We start from the raw sequence: 16,423 nt of genomic DNA on the forward strand, positions 1-16,423 counted from the left end.
TCTTCTCTCCTGCTCATCCATCTACATTCATCCCCATTCATCCCCAACAGTGAAAATGTGTGCACAACCCCAAGCTTAATATGAAATAAACATAATAAAACAAAGAACAGCATAAAATGAAGCAGTGATTGCAAACCTGCAAATAAAGAAAAACTAAACAGGGAGTCAGGTGGCTGAGCGGTTAGGGAATCGGGCTAGTAATCTGAAGGTTGCCAGTTCGATTCCTGGCCGTGCCAAATGATGTTGTGTCCTTGGGCAAGGCACTTCACCCTTACTGCCTCGGGGGGAATGTCCCGGTACTTACTGTAAGTCGCTCTGGATAAGAGCGTCTGCTAAATGACAACATTTAAATTTAAACACATAGAGGAGGGGGGATGGGAGAGTAAGAGACTATTCCAGATAAAATGAACTAAATATAAACTTCCTTAAGGGACAAATGACAGTGCAGTCGTTTGACCCTTAAGCACCCCAACCCCAAAAACTGTGCATTCTGGGATGTCTGCGTAATCCCCACCAGCACTCTGCTCTGGGGTGGTCCAACCAGTCTCTTGTCCTACTACACTGTATGTGTGTGTTCTGAGACAGCACCTGGCCTATTGTCATTCTGCATGAGCCTGAAGGGAAATCACTTTATGGAGGGACAAAGAGTGTGGGGTGGGGAACAAGCTAAATCATCCCACTAAACTAGAGTGGGGAGTGAAACAGAGGCAGGTTTCTATAATATCTAATCCAGGAAATTATTTGGGCATATTAAAGAGCCCACACATGTACAGACCAAAATAAAAAACAAAATCACAACAGAAACCAGAGAGTGATGCAGAATTGATCCAGCTGCAGTCTGCCTTGTTTGACACGTTATCGTTTCTCTGAAAGCTGACTAACTTATTTTCTCTGCCCACATCACTTATGTTCTCCAAGTAGCCAAAGCGTTGTACAAATATACATCTGAAGCATTAGAATTGCCAGCAGTAATGTAAAACAGAGACTCAAATCAAAGTGGCCCCACCATCACCCAGATGGAGTCATGAGAGTCCTGACCAGAACCTGGCTCGTTGAAAGCAGTCTTTACGACCTAGCAACGTCATTGACTTCTACCACACTGTTACCACTGGTCTTAACAGTAGGGTTGGGTATTGTTTCAATTCAGATTCTGCTTGTCCAATCTAGTTCTTATAGAATCTTGGTTCTGATTCAAAAAATTCTAGCTAGAAAAATTTACATATTTCAAGAACAAAGATGAGTCTACCAATTTACCACAAACCACCGGTTGGTGACATTCACCCACTTTCTCCTTGCTCATCTTTATAGAGGTAGATTTATTTTTCCATTGCTGCCGTTATTATTTTTCATAGTGACAGTGTATTGACAGGAAAAGTATGGGAGGGAGAGGGGGAATGACAAATGCGTTGTGCAAAGCCACCTATTGTGTTTCTACCTTTTCTTATTGGGTGTATGCCTTTGTCAAGGCACAACCTATATTCTGTCTCATATATTTTAATTTTTGTATTAATTATTATTATAAATGTTCCCACCCTTAAAACTCAAACACTTAGGGCCCTATCTTGCACACAGCGCAACTAACTTTGAACACCGACGCATGTATAATTACTATTTTGCACCCGGCGCACAGCAGACTTTTCCCTCCACAGACGCAAGTCTGTGGGAAAATAGGGAATTAACTTGCAAAAAAAAAAAAAGCAGGCGTGTTCCAGCGCAAACGTTCCCTGGTGCTATTTTACAGTTTCAGAAAACAATTCCGCCACAGAAAAACATAGTCTAAAGTCAGTGGCGCGTTATTCAGATGGTATTTTTAGGGCGCATGCTTGGCCCGTGCGCACTGCTGGCAATGCCAGGGTCTTCTTCCTTCATACATTGTTTTGATTTATTGTATGGCTGTGTTACATTTCTTTCATGTCAATGATTAAAGAGATTTTCATGAGAAATCTCTGTGTATGTGAACTTGATTACAATTGTGGCAAATTTCTTCCCAATGGCACTTGGTTGCTTATCACAATGTATGCTCATGTTTTTGCTTCCTGCAATGTTTTTTGTTGTTATCTCGTTTATGATCATTGACCTATGCACTTTTTGTAAAGTTCTCTCTTGGAAGTCGCTTGGGATAAAAGCATCTGCTAAATGAATACATTTAAATTTAATTTACACCCACGCCTATTAATCGAAACTAATTTGGGTGGGTTTCTTCTCCCATCCCCATCCAAAGTTACCTCTATCTTTTACAGCCCTGGCGAGAACGTCAGTCTCCTTGGCTGTGAACCGCTCCTGGCGTGCGAACGGTCCAATTGCAGTGCTCCCTCCTCAAGCCCCTCTAAACCGGAACTCTCTCCTCAGGCCCCTGAAGCCGGAACTCTCTCCTCAGGCCCCCTTTTTCATGTGTATCCGAGGTATTAGCGCCACCGCTGGTCGGAGGAAACTGTAGGCTATTTGTATTAATAGGCTAACTTACATTGAACTTTGGTTTTAGCATAAGTCAATAGTGTTTAACATAGTGGAAATTAGCATTGCGGCTAGTGTTACGTACTGCTTACATTACGAACATGATCACTGTTCTGCCCCTGGCAAGCATAGAAAATAGGTAGAATATCACATTTTTTCCATTGGTCATTTGCAGCAGCTACAGCTGGCGCTTGTTATTGTTTATCGTTTCCATGGCAACAGGAGCCGGCAATGAAATAATTCATTTTTAAAAGTTGATAATACACACAACAACACTACTCTCTTAATCCGAAATCAATATCTATCCTTGTATTTATGTTAAATGTTGCTTCATCAATCACCACCTCAATCAAAGATGTGTAATAATAGTACTAAAACATATATTCCATATTCCAATCACGTAGCATTACGGCAGTGTTCATGGGAAACGTAGGAAGTAGGCTAATGCAGGGGGATAAATTAACGATAACCATGCCGAGAACATAACCTTATGTATCGTTCATGAAATGCCTCATGCATCACCGGCCAAACGGGCTAGTGAGTTTTTATTAACACCCGCCAAAATGAAATTTAACCCGCATTGAGCGGGTGTTAATTAAGAACCCTGTATGTAACGCAGGCCGCAATGCTAATTACCGCTTTGTTAAACACTATTGACTTATGCTAAAACTGAAGTTCAACGTAAGTTAGCCTATTAATATAAATAGGCTACAGTATCCTACGACCAGCGGTGGTGCTAATACCTCGGGTACACTGAAAAAAGGGGCCTGAGGAGAGAGTTCCGGTTTAGAGGGGCCTGAGGAGGGAGCACTGCAATTGGATCCTATTGCCTGGTGTGCGCCTGGCAAATCCGCCATTATAATAGCAATCCGCCATGGAACAAGCGCGCCTGCCCTTAAAAGGAGATGAGACGCTGAGATGACACTGATTGGTTTATTGCACGTTACGCCCAAACCACACCTATAAGTAATTTAGCTACTTCAGACCAACCCATTTTTGATTTGGGTCGGACGCAAGAGTCATTTATATCGCCAGTATAATAGCTATAGCGCCATAGTCCCACCCACAAAGTTATTTGCGTTTCACGTTTGACACTTGCGTTTCAGATCGTTAAAATAGGGCCCTTAAACTCTAAAAACTTTAAATGGTTGCACTACATAGTCAATGTTGGTGTCAAAATTATTGTCTTGGTCTCGAAAACGTTGCTTGTATTGGATGGAAGGTTTTGTTACCTATTTAGGCATAATTTAATTTTTTGTAGAGAAAAGTGAAGCTAATGGTGGCTAACTGACTATCCACAATCACAAACGTCACAAACCCGCACGCGATTACCTATAGCAGAACATCAGTTTAGTAGCTTGTTAACTTCTGGGAGATGGTTAGTTAAATGCAGAGCCATAGAAAAAGAGAGTTGCGACACGCTTTGATCTCGCCGACACGTGATCATGTGGTTCATGTATCTCGCTGTAGTTCCAAAAAACCCCACTGCTGTCAACCAGTTTGAATGGTTTCCAATGAAGCTGGCCAACGGAAGTCGCTTTCGCAGACAAATGACCAATGAAACAGGCTTGGTTAAAGCAATCCTATATTCTGGCTATCTTCAGCTGACTCGTATCTACAAAAGGCAGTCCTCCCTGACGTGTTTGGTGTAGAATGGAGTGAAATACAACATTGTGAAAACTGCCGTGTAAACTCGCCTTTGGAGGGCATGAAGCTCCCGAAACCTCGGGGGGTGGGGTGTGGGGGGGGGGGGTGTGCTACCAAATCTCACGCCAAGGTTTTTGGAAAAGTTGGCAGCACTGCATTATGTCAATTGGTTACTGGTGTGTTGTATCATGTCTGATACTTTATTAACATTTATGTATTACGTTAACTTATAATACATAACGCAATATTGTGAAGGAGAGCTACAAATGGCTATGCTAGCTACCATACTGTACCTACTGTACATAACAAACAGTAGCCTAATGAGGACTATATTGTTCCAGCCTTCAACTGGTTAGCTCCTGCGATTCCCACACAGCGCTAGTCTAGTAGTTAATTCATCTTACTTACCAGTCCAGGGTTCAGGTCTGAATCTAGGAGCAAAACGGTACATTATGCCTGCTAGGCTGTGCTCTTCTGGAGCAGATAATCCAGTTCTCCAAAGCACAGCTGTATTAGCTAGCTACAGTACTAGCTACCAAGCAGTTAGCTAATACTTCGTCAGCTTTGTCTTCCCTGTATTTGTGCTGTTGAGCTAGTATTGTGGTAGCCTGGTCCTAACCAGACCCTCGCACATTTCATTTGTACAGAGGGTCTGGGATCTCTCGATTGACAAATGTTAACTTCCTTGAAGGCGGGTCCTCTGTTGAAGTTTAAAACTAATGGATCCGCCCAGAGCTACTCTGATTCGCCATAACCAATCGCAAGCGTTCGCCTTAGCCAACTCCTTCACCACTACTGTAACGGAGCTAGCTGCCGTAGCTGGAAAATCAAACTTTTCCCGAACCCCGTGGGGAGGAGGGCCACAACATCATGGCCACCAACAAAACTCAGCAAGGAATGTTCTTGCTCCGGCTTTAACCTATATTCGGCAGCGTTGCCACAACCGCAGAATAGTTTCGCTCGCATCTTTCTCCGCCGCCATTACTGAACTACTCAAACAAGTGCACAACATTAACGTCATCGTTCTCAGCCACTCCCTCTGTTCACTGATTGGACCTACAAAAAAATTGTTTCTGGAAACCGACATCAGAGCCTAGCTCCCAGACCTAGTACAGAAGCAAAATCCAAATTGAGCGGAAGTACGTAGGGGGGCAGAGCCAGGCTAGTATTGTGGTGGGACTGATAGATTATTAAAGAGGGGTATCTAATGATGATGAGTCCTGTCGAGCAATCGAAGCCATTCAATATCCGAACAATTGGAAGGCAAGGCGGTTGACTCCTTAGTCTTCAGGCAGGGCCATTGTTACTGACACATAAATCACTTCTAGTAAACTTTTTTTAAATTAGCAATATGTTATATTACTGAAAATTCAACTGCAATTCCAGCTAAGATCCTGTCAGGGACCACGTTGTTGGAATCAGCTTGATACTTTTTTTAAAAATTATTATTAATGAAATGCAATATGAGTAAATGCTTAAATCACAAGAAGGAAAAAAACTTGAGGCGAAGTTTAAGTCATAATCTAGGTTAGGACCGTTTTTACACAGGATTGCCTAACTCTTTGGTTTGACGCAACTGTTTCAACTTTGTGAGGTCACATAGCCTTCACCATTCCCTCTTGCACCAAAGGGAATGAGAAGAGAACCCTGTTTTTCTACACTTCACTCAGTGTTTTGAAGTATAAATTAGCAGCAACAAATGTATGCTTTTAAATCTATGCAATCTTGTCAGACTATAGTCAGACTGCAGAAAGTACATTTGGGAACAACGATTACTCGTAATATTTATATATTTTGTTTTCCTCACACCATTTTTTTTTCACTCGATTTCATCATTATCATGACGATTTAATCCAGCAGTATTATTTTAGCTTGTACTGAGTGATAATTGTTCCATAAGCACCTTACAATCAACTCAAATTTTAAATCAAAATTCAGCGCTGTCTCACCATCTGACGGGGAGGCCACAGGTGGTGAGAATCGGTGACCGCACCTCATACGTACTGATCACCAACACAGGCACCCCACAGGGCTGTGTGCTCAGCCCTCTCCTGTTCTCCTTGTTCACTCACGACTGTGTGGCAACGCACAGCTCCAACCTCCTTGTTAAGTTTGCTGACAACTCAACCATCGTGGGCCTCATCTCTGACAGTGACGAGTCAGCCTACAGAGAGGAGGTTGACACCCTAACATCATGGTGTCAGGACAATAACCTCTCTCTTAACATCAGCAAGACCAAGGAGATGATTGTGGACTATAGGAGGCGGCAGGAGGAGGAGCATGCAGTATAAGTCAGTTTTAAAACATGTTCGTTTTCTAAACCGTCTTTTTCATACGAGAGTGATGATGTAAATAGTTTTAGTTCGCTAACGAGCCATAGTTTGTATAGTCTTGCCTACTGTTAGCTATGCTATTTGTTAATAATACCTCATTTCTGTCAAGTTTAATCAACGTTATTCACCTTGTATGGAGTCGATGGTAGACTCATAAACCACGCAACACAAAACGTTATAGTCTAAGAAATATTTAATCAAGGGGAAAAAGGAAAGGAGAAGGGAAAATGTGGATAGGGATACATCTCCTGAACACTTGGACCAGAGCCACAAGGCAAAGGTTGGTTAGTACACAAAGAGAATAAATGAGTCCTCCTTAGTCCTCTTCTACGGTCCTATTGTCACAGTTTGTGCACTTGCAAAGGTTTGTACATGGCAGCTCATACACTTGGCATGTACATTTTCCCCTGACACAATTAATTTTCTTGCAGGAGCAGTGAACAAGCTCAAGGATTGCCTCTGGAGCTGGTGGAAGTGACATCCAGTCGACCTCATAGAGCTCCCCAATAGGGCTGGGCGATAAAAATAACTATCGAAGTAATGAATTACCTCAATAAAGATATCGTAACATTAATTAATTTTCAATAATATCGATAGAGAATAATTAGGAACAGCAGTGCATTTAATTTCTGTGATGCAGCAGGAAGTTACGGAGAAATGGTAGCCTATGCTCACTAAAATATACTGAGCACCTCGAGTGGAGTAGCTTATGTTAACCGCGGAAAATGTGTCTTATTGCCGTAAACAGTGGAAGCGATAGCCATGGCGAGGGAGCCACTTCCAATGAAGAAATTATTGATAAAAAGGGTTTGTGTTCTTCAGTTATTTGGAAGTTGTTTGGCTTTTTGAAATCCGACAGAGCAGAGCAATGCTCGGTGCAAATTGGTGTAGTAAACAAACAGGTGGCTACCAAGTCTGGTAATACGACAAACTGCAAATGTGGACTTCTTGTTGACCTCGACCTACGGTCTCGGTTAACAAATGTTTTAACAAATCTCTGCTTACAAAGATGTTGGTAGATCTGTGGAAAATTCCATATTTGTTTTTTTAATATAATATAACAACAAGTAGGAAAATCCCAAATCAAACACAACAAATCTGGAGCAGACGCCATGTTGTCAACATCTCCAAGGCAACCGTTTGCTAGGTCCGTAAATCGTTTGAGGACCTCTGGAGAGGTCTGCAAAAGGTTTGGCGGATTTCTTAGAACGTCTCCGGACCAATAAGAACAGCGTATTGGTCCAATTATAACACTAATATTTGTGCTGTCAAACGATTAAAATATTTAATCGCGATTAATCACATTAATGTCATAGTTAACTCGCGATTAATCAATTAATCGCACATTTTTATCTATTCTAAATGTCCCTTGATTTCTTTTTGTCCCATTCTTTTTTCAAATTTTAAAGCTCTTATCAACATGGAAAAGTGGTTCGGATTGCTTCGTGCAAATATTTTTTTTATTAAAAACAACATTGCAATCGCCTGGCTTTGACGAGGGGGCGGAGAATTTGCATGAAACGCATCAGCTGTGTGCTTGGCCATCAATTGGTATTTCAGACTGGACATGCTGCGATGATAGCTCAGTTAACAACGACAAAACACACAGATCACTTTGGTCTTGTCAATGGAACCATTTGGCAACTTTTTAGAAGTAAACTTTCCATTCAGAATCTTATTGGCATCCATTTCGGCGTCTCGCGCTCGCCATCCACTTAAAACGTAACGTTAGCCTACTACCAGAGAATGTCCATAATATCCTAATATCCATAAACGGGCTCTGCTACTACTCTTTAGCCGGCTCGCAAGCCAAACAAGTGTGTGTAGCGTGCCTGTTGTTTTATTTCCGGTCTAGCTAGATCCGCAGTGGTGTTGTAGTCTTTCTAACGTCGGTAATTGTTGCAACATGATGTGAAAAAAACTACAAAGTTTGCTAGGCCAAAAAGAGCGTTAATCGCGCGATAAAAAAATTGACGCCGTTAATTTGGGTTTGCGTTAACGCCGTTAATAACGCGTTAAACTGACAGCACTAACTAATATATAAGAAACCTTTTTTACCACTTGAAGCAAAATCACTCGTTGGAACATGCAGAAAGTGTGAGTTTGCGCCATGTTATTGATAGGTAGGCTATTGATAAAAAACAAGGTTTTAAAAAGCTTAAGTTACTTGACCCCAGGTACGTGCTCCCTGGCCGCAAACATTTCTCTCACACCGCTCTGCCTAAACTTTATGCCGAGTGTAGGGAAAAGGTTGAGGAGGAGACTTATTTAGCTACTACTAATGATCTGTGGTCTATCGTTTAATTATCGTTATCGAATGTAAATATATCTACATCGAGAATTTTTTTACCCATATCGCCCAGCCCTACTTCCCAGTCATCTTCCAGCCATGATTGATTGGAGGAGTGTCTGGGTAACACTCCAGGCTCCTACTGTGCACTGCAGCCTGATAACTTGCCCGCTGTATGTGTTTTTGTGGAGTCTTGATTTGGAGGCAAGTCCTCCTCAGAGCATCTGCCCGACTTAAACACTGCAGCCCTGGCCTTATTAATGTCCTGAGAGGTCACTCCATACAGGTCACATGTGAATGCCTCCAGTGCCTGTTGTGAAACTCTCTCCTAATTGCCGAAATAGGTCGATGTATCCTTCTTTGGAACTAGTTTTCGGTCTAGTTTTCGGTATGCCTTAATTTTCCCAACACCATGCAGAGCACTGACTGTATCAAACCCTGTAAATAGATGGAGACCTACAAGGGCATCACACTTCTCCTGTCCAAGATGAGTGTGCAGCTTTGTGACATCCGTTATTTGGGACTCTCTCCCCTTCGCAGTGTGGAAGTACAGGTTTGCATTATTGATGCGGCTACAAAAAGACAGTGTCAGAACAAAGACATGTGTCTGGGCTCTTTATAACAATGTTGATCCAGGTTTTTGAGGCATGAGCGGCATGAAACAGCATCCTGGTGTCTGTCTCTTCTTGGTTAGAGTCACAAATTGACAGAAATTAGGTATTATTAACAAATAGCACAGGTAACAGTAGGCAAGACTATAGTACAAACTACGGCTCGTTAGCGAACTAAAACTATTTACATCATCACTCACGTATGAAAAAGACGGTTTAGAAAACGAACATGTTTTATAACGGACTTATACTGATCAAATTATTACTTACAAGTCTCCGTTTCAATGGGTTGGAGCTGTTGCGGCAGCAGTGAAATATGTCAATATTAGCTATGAGTTGAGTAATGGGTGAAACGGGTGTCAATGTGACTGCATCTGATTGGTTAATAATGTTCTTACGCCAGTATTACATCGTGTTATTGGTTGGACTGATTTAGTAGGCAAGTGTGTTTGCCGGTGAGTTTAACAAACTTTATACGATGGTTTTGACAAAATGTGCAACAAATTTTGCTGCCAACAACTGGTTTCTCGTTAGAAATAATATAATCAACTCGAAAATTCCAGCTAGTCCCAATTAAAATTATAAAGTTGAACAGGGGCTTCGGCCCACCACCTACTTCACTCAGAGCAGTTGTCAATCACAGCTGTCAATCATCAACGTATCACCCCCTTTTAATATAATCAAATAACGAATTAAGGCGAGACACGGCAGGCAAAAATAGGAGTTTTTCGTATACTGGTCAATTTTGATTTTCTTAGCTATTTTGCTTCCTCAACATGTCTATTTTCAAACTAGTAGAAAGAAAACGTTCAAAATATATTTTAAAGTGTTTATTCTACTGCACTTTGTCTTGTTGTGCCTGTGGATTTCACCAAAATTCAGCAAAAGTTAGCATTCTAACGTAACATATAGTACCGCGACCGTTTGCTTCACCATGACAGTCGTGGTATCGTTGTAAAGCTCTCTTTCTCCTGCACAATGTTATCCGATCCAAACATGGTCATTTCCTTTGTATCAGCAACCAATCGTGAAAGTACAAACGGGGGGTTAGACCAAATCAAGAAATCCCATTGGCTGGAGTCGATTTATGATAACTTGATTCGTTCAAATGCATCACGTGATGTGCGCTGACGCTTCCTGGTTTAGCTGTCAGTGGGACCTTTTAAATCTCAAAATGCCGAAAGAAGCGCGAACAAAAACTACCAAGAAAAGAAGACAACAATTGTCACTTGCCAGACAAAAGGCTAAACAGTCTAATGAAGAAGACTATCAAGTTCCTTCACAAAGCGCATCCATGCGAAAATTATCGATAGGAAAAGAGTTAGATAGCGGTGAACAACGCGCCTCACAGCAGTGGCTGATAGTTCATGTGGCGCGTTTGAATGAACTGGTCAATGGATTAATTTGTCCTAATTGTGCAGGGACAGGGCTTAAAATTAATATTGATCCGCAAAATCAAGGCTTTTGTAGCAGTTTACTTCTGGAGTGCAGTCTGTGCGAAAGAGATGGGTTCCGCAAAAGTATTTACACATCAACGCGTCTTCAAGACGGAACGAGAAACGACGTTGCCTTTGACGTGAATGTGCGAATGGTGCTCTTAGCGCACGAGTTAGGGTTGGGGTATGCTGCGCTCAAGAAAATAAGCAAAGTGTTAGGGATACCTGCTCTTCATTTGAAAACTTATCAGAAACACGACAAGAGAGTGACAGGTAGGCTATGGAAACAGGGCTGAGACTTAAAGTGGTAGGGGAAAAGGAATGCATCTCTCTCACTGGTGGAAAACAATGTGGCACTTTGGACAAAGTCAATTACTAATGAAAGGAGGCATTGTTGTATCCCCCACCAACCACACAGCTCCACTGTAGCCTTCATCAATTTGTTTTACGGATGAATAAAGTATATAATTCATGTGTTATTTAGTAAGTTTTACAGTAAACCCCACAGCCTTTTCCTTTTAATATCAGAGTGGACAATATTTAGATAATGTAGCTCACCAATACACATAATTTGTTTTACTTTAGTGGCAAAAACATAACTTTAACAATAACACTTGTCCAAATGAACAGTAAGTAATACACTAAACATTTGATTTTAGTGGCAGAAATTGAGAGAGGGCTGGAGTCACTGCACAGGACCAGGGAGCAGATCAGACAGGCTTATGCAGATGTTGACCCAGAAGTGGCAGAGTTGCTGAGGGAGGATGAAGATGCAGTCATTAACATCAGCGTGTCTTTTGATGGAACCTGGCAAAAAAGAGGCTTCACCTCTCATTATGGCATTGGTGTTTGCATTGACCTCCTTTCGGGGCTAGTAATAGATTATGAGGTCCTATCCTCATACTGCCATGCTTGTGCTCTAAAAGAAAATGCCAAGCAAGAAAAAAAAATTACAGAGCAGGAGTTTGACAGTTGGAAGAACACTCACAATGACTGTGCTAAGAACTTCACAGGGTCAAGTAAGGCAATGGAGCAGGAGTCCGCTAAGAGGATGTGGGCGAGGTCGGTGAATCGCCACCAGGTGCGGTACACAGAGATGCTGTCAGATGGGGATAGTGCAGCATTTAGGGAGGTGGTTGCACTGAACCCATACCCTGGGCATGACATTGTTAAATTAGAATGTATCAATCATGCTCACAGGCGAATGGGGACAGCTCTAAGAAAGCTGAGTGCACAGGGAAAGTTAGGAGGAAAGGGTTTGGGAAAGCTAACTGCAAAAAAATGCAAAAGTTTGCAAAATTATTACAGGGGGGCAATTATAAATAACCAGGGTTCAGTAGACGGGATGAAGGCAGCAATATGGGCAAGTCTCCTCCACTGTATGTCCACAGATGATAACCCCTTGCACACCAGGTGCAATCCCTCCTGGTGTTGGTACAGAAAGGCAGAGGAGAACGGGGAATCACCTGGTAGCCACAAGCAGCATGCTGGGAACTATTTAACCCGTGAGGTGGGAAAGCAGCTTATACCAGTCTACCACCGGATGTCAAGTGACAGCCTGCTGCAGCGAATGCAGCATGGAGGCACTCAAAATGCAAACGAGTGCCTCAACTCTGTTATATGGGCACGGTGTACAAAAACGGTTTTTGTGGGTAAAAGCAGGGTTGAGGCAGCAGCCAGTATGGCCATCTCCACTTTTAATGAAGGTGCCTCTGCCATGCTAAATGTAATGGAGAGGTTGTGGCTTCAGAGCACAGTTGTGACAGTTAACGCCATGAGGGAAACTGATCGGTTCAGAATATCCAAAGCTGAGGCTTACACCACCAGCATGAAGCACAGGCGCAAGTGTCTGAGCACTGCAAAAAAAGTGAAAAGGCATCAGCAAGAAAGGGATGAGGGTCCAACATATGAAGCTGGCATGGAAAACTAGGCTGCAGACATAAATGCTAACAAATAAATATAAATGCGACAACCACCAAACCAGTGTGGCAGTTCTGGTCGCAGTGTGTGTCTGTGCGGGTGCGTGTGTTTGACTATAGTTCTGTTCAGTTAAAGGCCAATGCTGGTTCAATTTTTAGTTTTAATGTGTTTGGGATGTTGTCTGTTGTGGTTGCTAAGGTTTTGATGAGATATTTTGTCTGTAAATAGTGCTTTGAAATACATTTGTATAAAAATTTACAACACATATCTTTTAAAGGCCGTTTTCTCAAAATGAGTTTTTTCTCATGCTCTGAGCGTGAAATCTCCACTTCTGTAGTACTTACATAGATCAAACTTTCTATTTAAATTCCTATTTACTTTGTCTAGGAGTTTACAGAAGGGTTTGTTTATAAATATTTCATAGCCTGATTTATCGGCCATTTTATTTGAAAAAAGTGGCGAAAATCAAGTTTTTATGAGTGTTGAGAGTATTTTCTGATTTCTGAAGTGATAAAAAGAGATATCAAAAATGTCCTCTGTAAAAAACTTTGTATTAAAAGTATCCACAAAAGGACACTAAAAGTGTTTACCTAGCTTTAACCAATGTTCAGATTTCAGTTCTGGAAATGTGCGCATATTTAAGTATATTGCGCCTCATATGCATATAATTTGCATATCTACATTAAATATTCAGAAAACTTGTAATGCAAAAAAACATTGTCTTAATATAAGTAATCAACTTGGGAAGTTTAATGGGGATATCTATTAGTAAAAAAAAATACCCTATTAACCTGTGGTGTCTGGCCTTAACAACAAACTTGAGAGGGAAAATGTAGCACTTAAACCTGATAACTACCTTAAATGACAGAATTACTTAAGCTCTTTTTTTGTTCAGCTCATGTCCCATCCGCTAACATGGAGGGGGTGGGACTTATGACCTATACTGCAGCCAGCCAGGGGGTGATCGAGATGCTTCAGCTTCACTTTTGGGGAGCTGTCATGCCATCCATCTATATATACAGTCTATGGCAAGGAGTTGGACGTGAGGCTGGCAGACTTCTCCCCTTTGGCACAGATTTGTGCATCGTTTATTCAAGGGTGCCTTCAAAGACAATTTCTTTTTTAATAGGAAAGTAGCTAGCTACCCACAACTTAGCCCAAAACTCAGTGCAGTGTCAACTTGAACCTGTCCAGTGATTTATGTAAAAGTAGTCTGCTACACTCCCATAAATAATTTTAGGTTGCACAGGTAAAGTTTTGGGAGCATATTATAAGACTTAAAAATTTGAAATATTTCATATGAATAACTACTTTTTATTTGCAGAATATGTAATAAAAATATTATAAGAAATTGGCCTCTCCATGTGGCCATTTTATATATACTATTTATTCATTGAATTTACAGAAAAGTGCCATATCAGGATATGCATTGTTATGAAAGGATCAGGATGACATTTTTGTCATTTCGCACAGCCTTACGGTGAAAGAAAATTCATTGTAAATACCAAAGGCTTGATCAGTAATACAGTTAAAATGGAGGAAATGTGAAAAATTGCGTTGCAAGTTGATTGAAGGTGTGCAACCCTATATTTTTGGCCCGTGCCTTTAAAATGTTCAGTTAGGGGCTGCAGTGCTCCTTGGAAAAAAAAGGTAGTGTGGAGCCCTGGATAAAGACAACTAACCGGTTTTATCATCCAATTCTTTGGTTTATAGTCAACTTTCAGTGTCCTAACCTAATGTATAACCTGATAAAAATCAAGATGTAAGAACACAAATCAGTTCAAAACTAATGTGTTTGATTTTAAACTATGTAATCATGGCTATTTCTTTCCCAGTCTCTAAAACCGATCGGATGTGTCCGATCTTATAGTAGAGTTTGTATCAGTGTATATGATATGATATCAGATGTTGCTTGATATGTGCATTGTAAATGTTGTTATGCTATGTGGGGTCGTCACATTGCTAAGAATGTGACAAATCACTAACTTACAGTGGTGATGCATAAGGGACCAAGCAATGCAAGACCAAAGCTGGCCTACTCCCAGGCACCCTTGGCTTTCGTGTCTCTTTTTTCACCTCTCATCATCACAGTTGCGCACCTGGCCAGAAAAGGTCACCTCGCCTCTCCTCCCCTTTAACACCATGCCACATAAACGTCAGTGGGCTTGTTAAAGATCATACAGATATCACAAGGACATGCTGATGAACATATCTTTCCCCTATAACACTTTCCTTGCACCCAAAGCTATGGCAGCAAACTTATTTGACAAACAGAGGCAGGAATTGAGAGGGAGACCTCAAGTAGTTGATAACTTTTTCTTTCAATCTAGATTCTCTGAGCGCGTGTGTGTTGCTTGATTATCTTCCAAACTGTGCACTGTATGAAGTTGAAATGCAGCAAGTGTATGGCAAGGCCCCAAAGATGTGCAGTGTTGACTGCAACAAATAAATATGAATATATAATATACGGCTTTGCTGCCTAGCGTTCAGCCCCAGAGTTCTGTAACTAGCATTTGCACTACAGCACAGACCACTTTGTCACTGAATATTGTATTTCTCATATTGGCAGGGGCAAAGAGTCAAGAATAGGTTTCCTGTTGTAGGAGAATGTACAAGAGAAAGCACATTCTGTCTGTTTAACTAGAAGAAGAAACCAGTCACTGTCTGAATTATATACCATACAGTCACTGCACTAGTGATGGGAATGGGGGCCGATAAGAATGATTTTACATTAAATTTGGAAAAACAGCATTACTTTCCTGCCTATTTCCCTTTAAATTAAGCTGATGTGTATTTGTGTGGCGGCCTGCGGAAACCCGTCAGATGTTGAGGCTGCTCATTGTTGGCTATAAGCCATAAAAGATCGAAAATCGTTTGTCTAAATTGAGATTTTAGATGTTTAGTAAGGGATAATTTCGGTGGCCCTGAAGTGCAAATCACAACGGCAAATAGGAAAACACAACAACAAATCATAAAGCACAACGGCAAATAGGAAAACACGACAAACAATTCATAAAGCACAACGACAAATCATGAAGCACAACAACAAATCATGAAGCACAACAACATTAACTTCTTACGTAAAAGGTAGGGCCTATCTAGCAGAAGACGGACCCTCCTGATTGGACAGACGGACTTGTCTGTCTTTTAACAGGAAGGAGGGGTGAAAATCAAGAAAACCGCCTGCTGTCAACCTGTTTGAATGGTCTTCGACGGGACAGACAGCAGCACCATCTCGATTTACAGACATTTTTTGTATATCAACACATAATATCAATTGGTTACTGGTGTGTTGCATCAGCAACCACAACTGTTGTTGTGTTTTCCTATTTGCTTTGGGCTCCATGATTTGTCATTGTGCTTTATGATTTGTTGTTGTGTTTTCCTATTTGCCGTTGTGATTTGCACTTCAGGGGCCCGTTCATCGTAAGGGTTGAAGCTAAGTTAATCAATTGTCCCTTTAACCCGTTAACATTAGCCAGCTAACTGAAAACCGCAAATATCGGTTTGTCGACAGCTGATCCGCATCCAAATCATGTGGTTGATTTCAATCAGGCTAAACTCATCAGGGCAAGTGCACGAGCACATCCTACTTCAAAAGGCAGATCACCAAAACCGTGATTTTCTAACGGTATGATGGCAGAAAAGACGAAAGAGAGAGCGGTGATATTCTCGCCATCCGAGCAAACTATTATAATGAGTCTCTATGAAGACAATAAGCATATTATCATG

At 41.3% G+C, this 16,423-nt stretch overlaps 1 protein-coding gene across 4 annotated transcripts in view; it reads right to left on the minus strand.

Moving 5' to 3' along the window:
* The window catches only part of atrx (ATRX chromatin remodeler), a 98,677-nt gene that overhangs the window by 12,164 nt on the left and 70,090 nt on the right, over positions 1-16,423 (minus strand). The window lies entirely within an intron of this gene.

This window comes from Hypomesus transpacificus, unplaced genomic scaffold (assembly GCF_021917145.1).
Source record: "Hypomesus transpacificus isolate Combined female unplaced genomic scaffold, fHypTra1 scaffold_64, whole genome shotgun sequence".
Lineage (NCBI taxonomy): Eukaryota > Metazoa > Chordata > Actinopteri > Osmeriformes > Osmeridae > Hypomesus > Hypomesus transpacificus.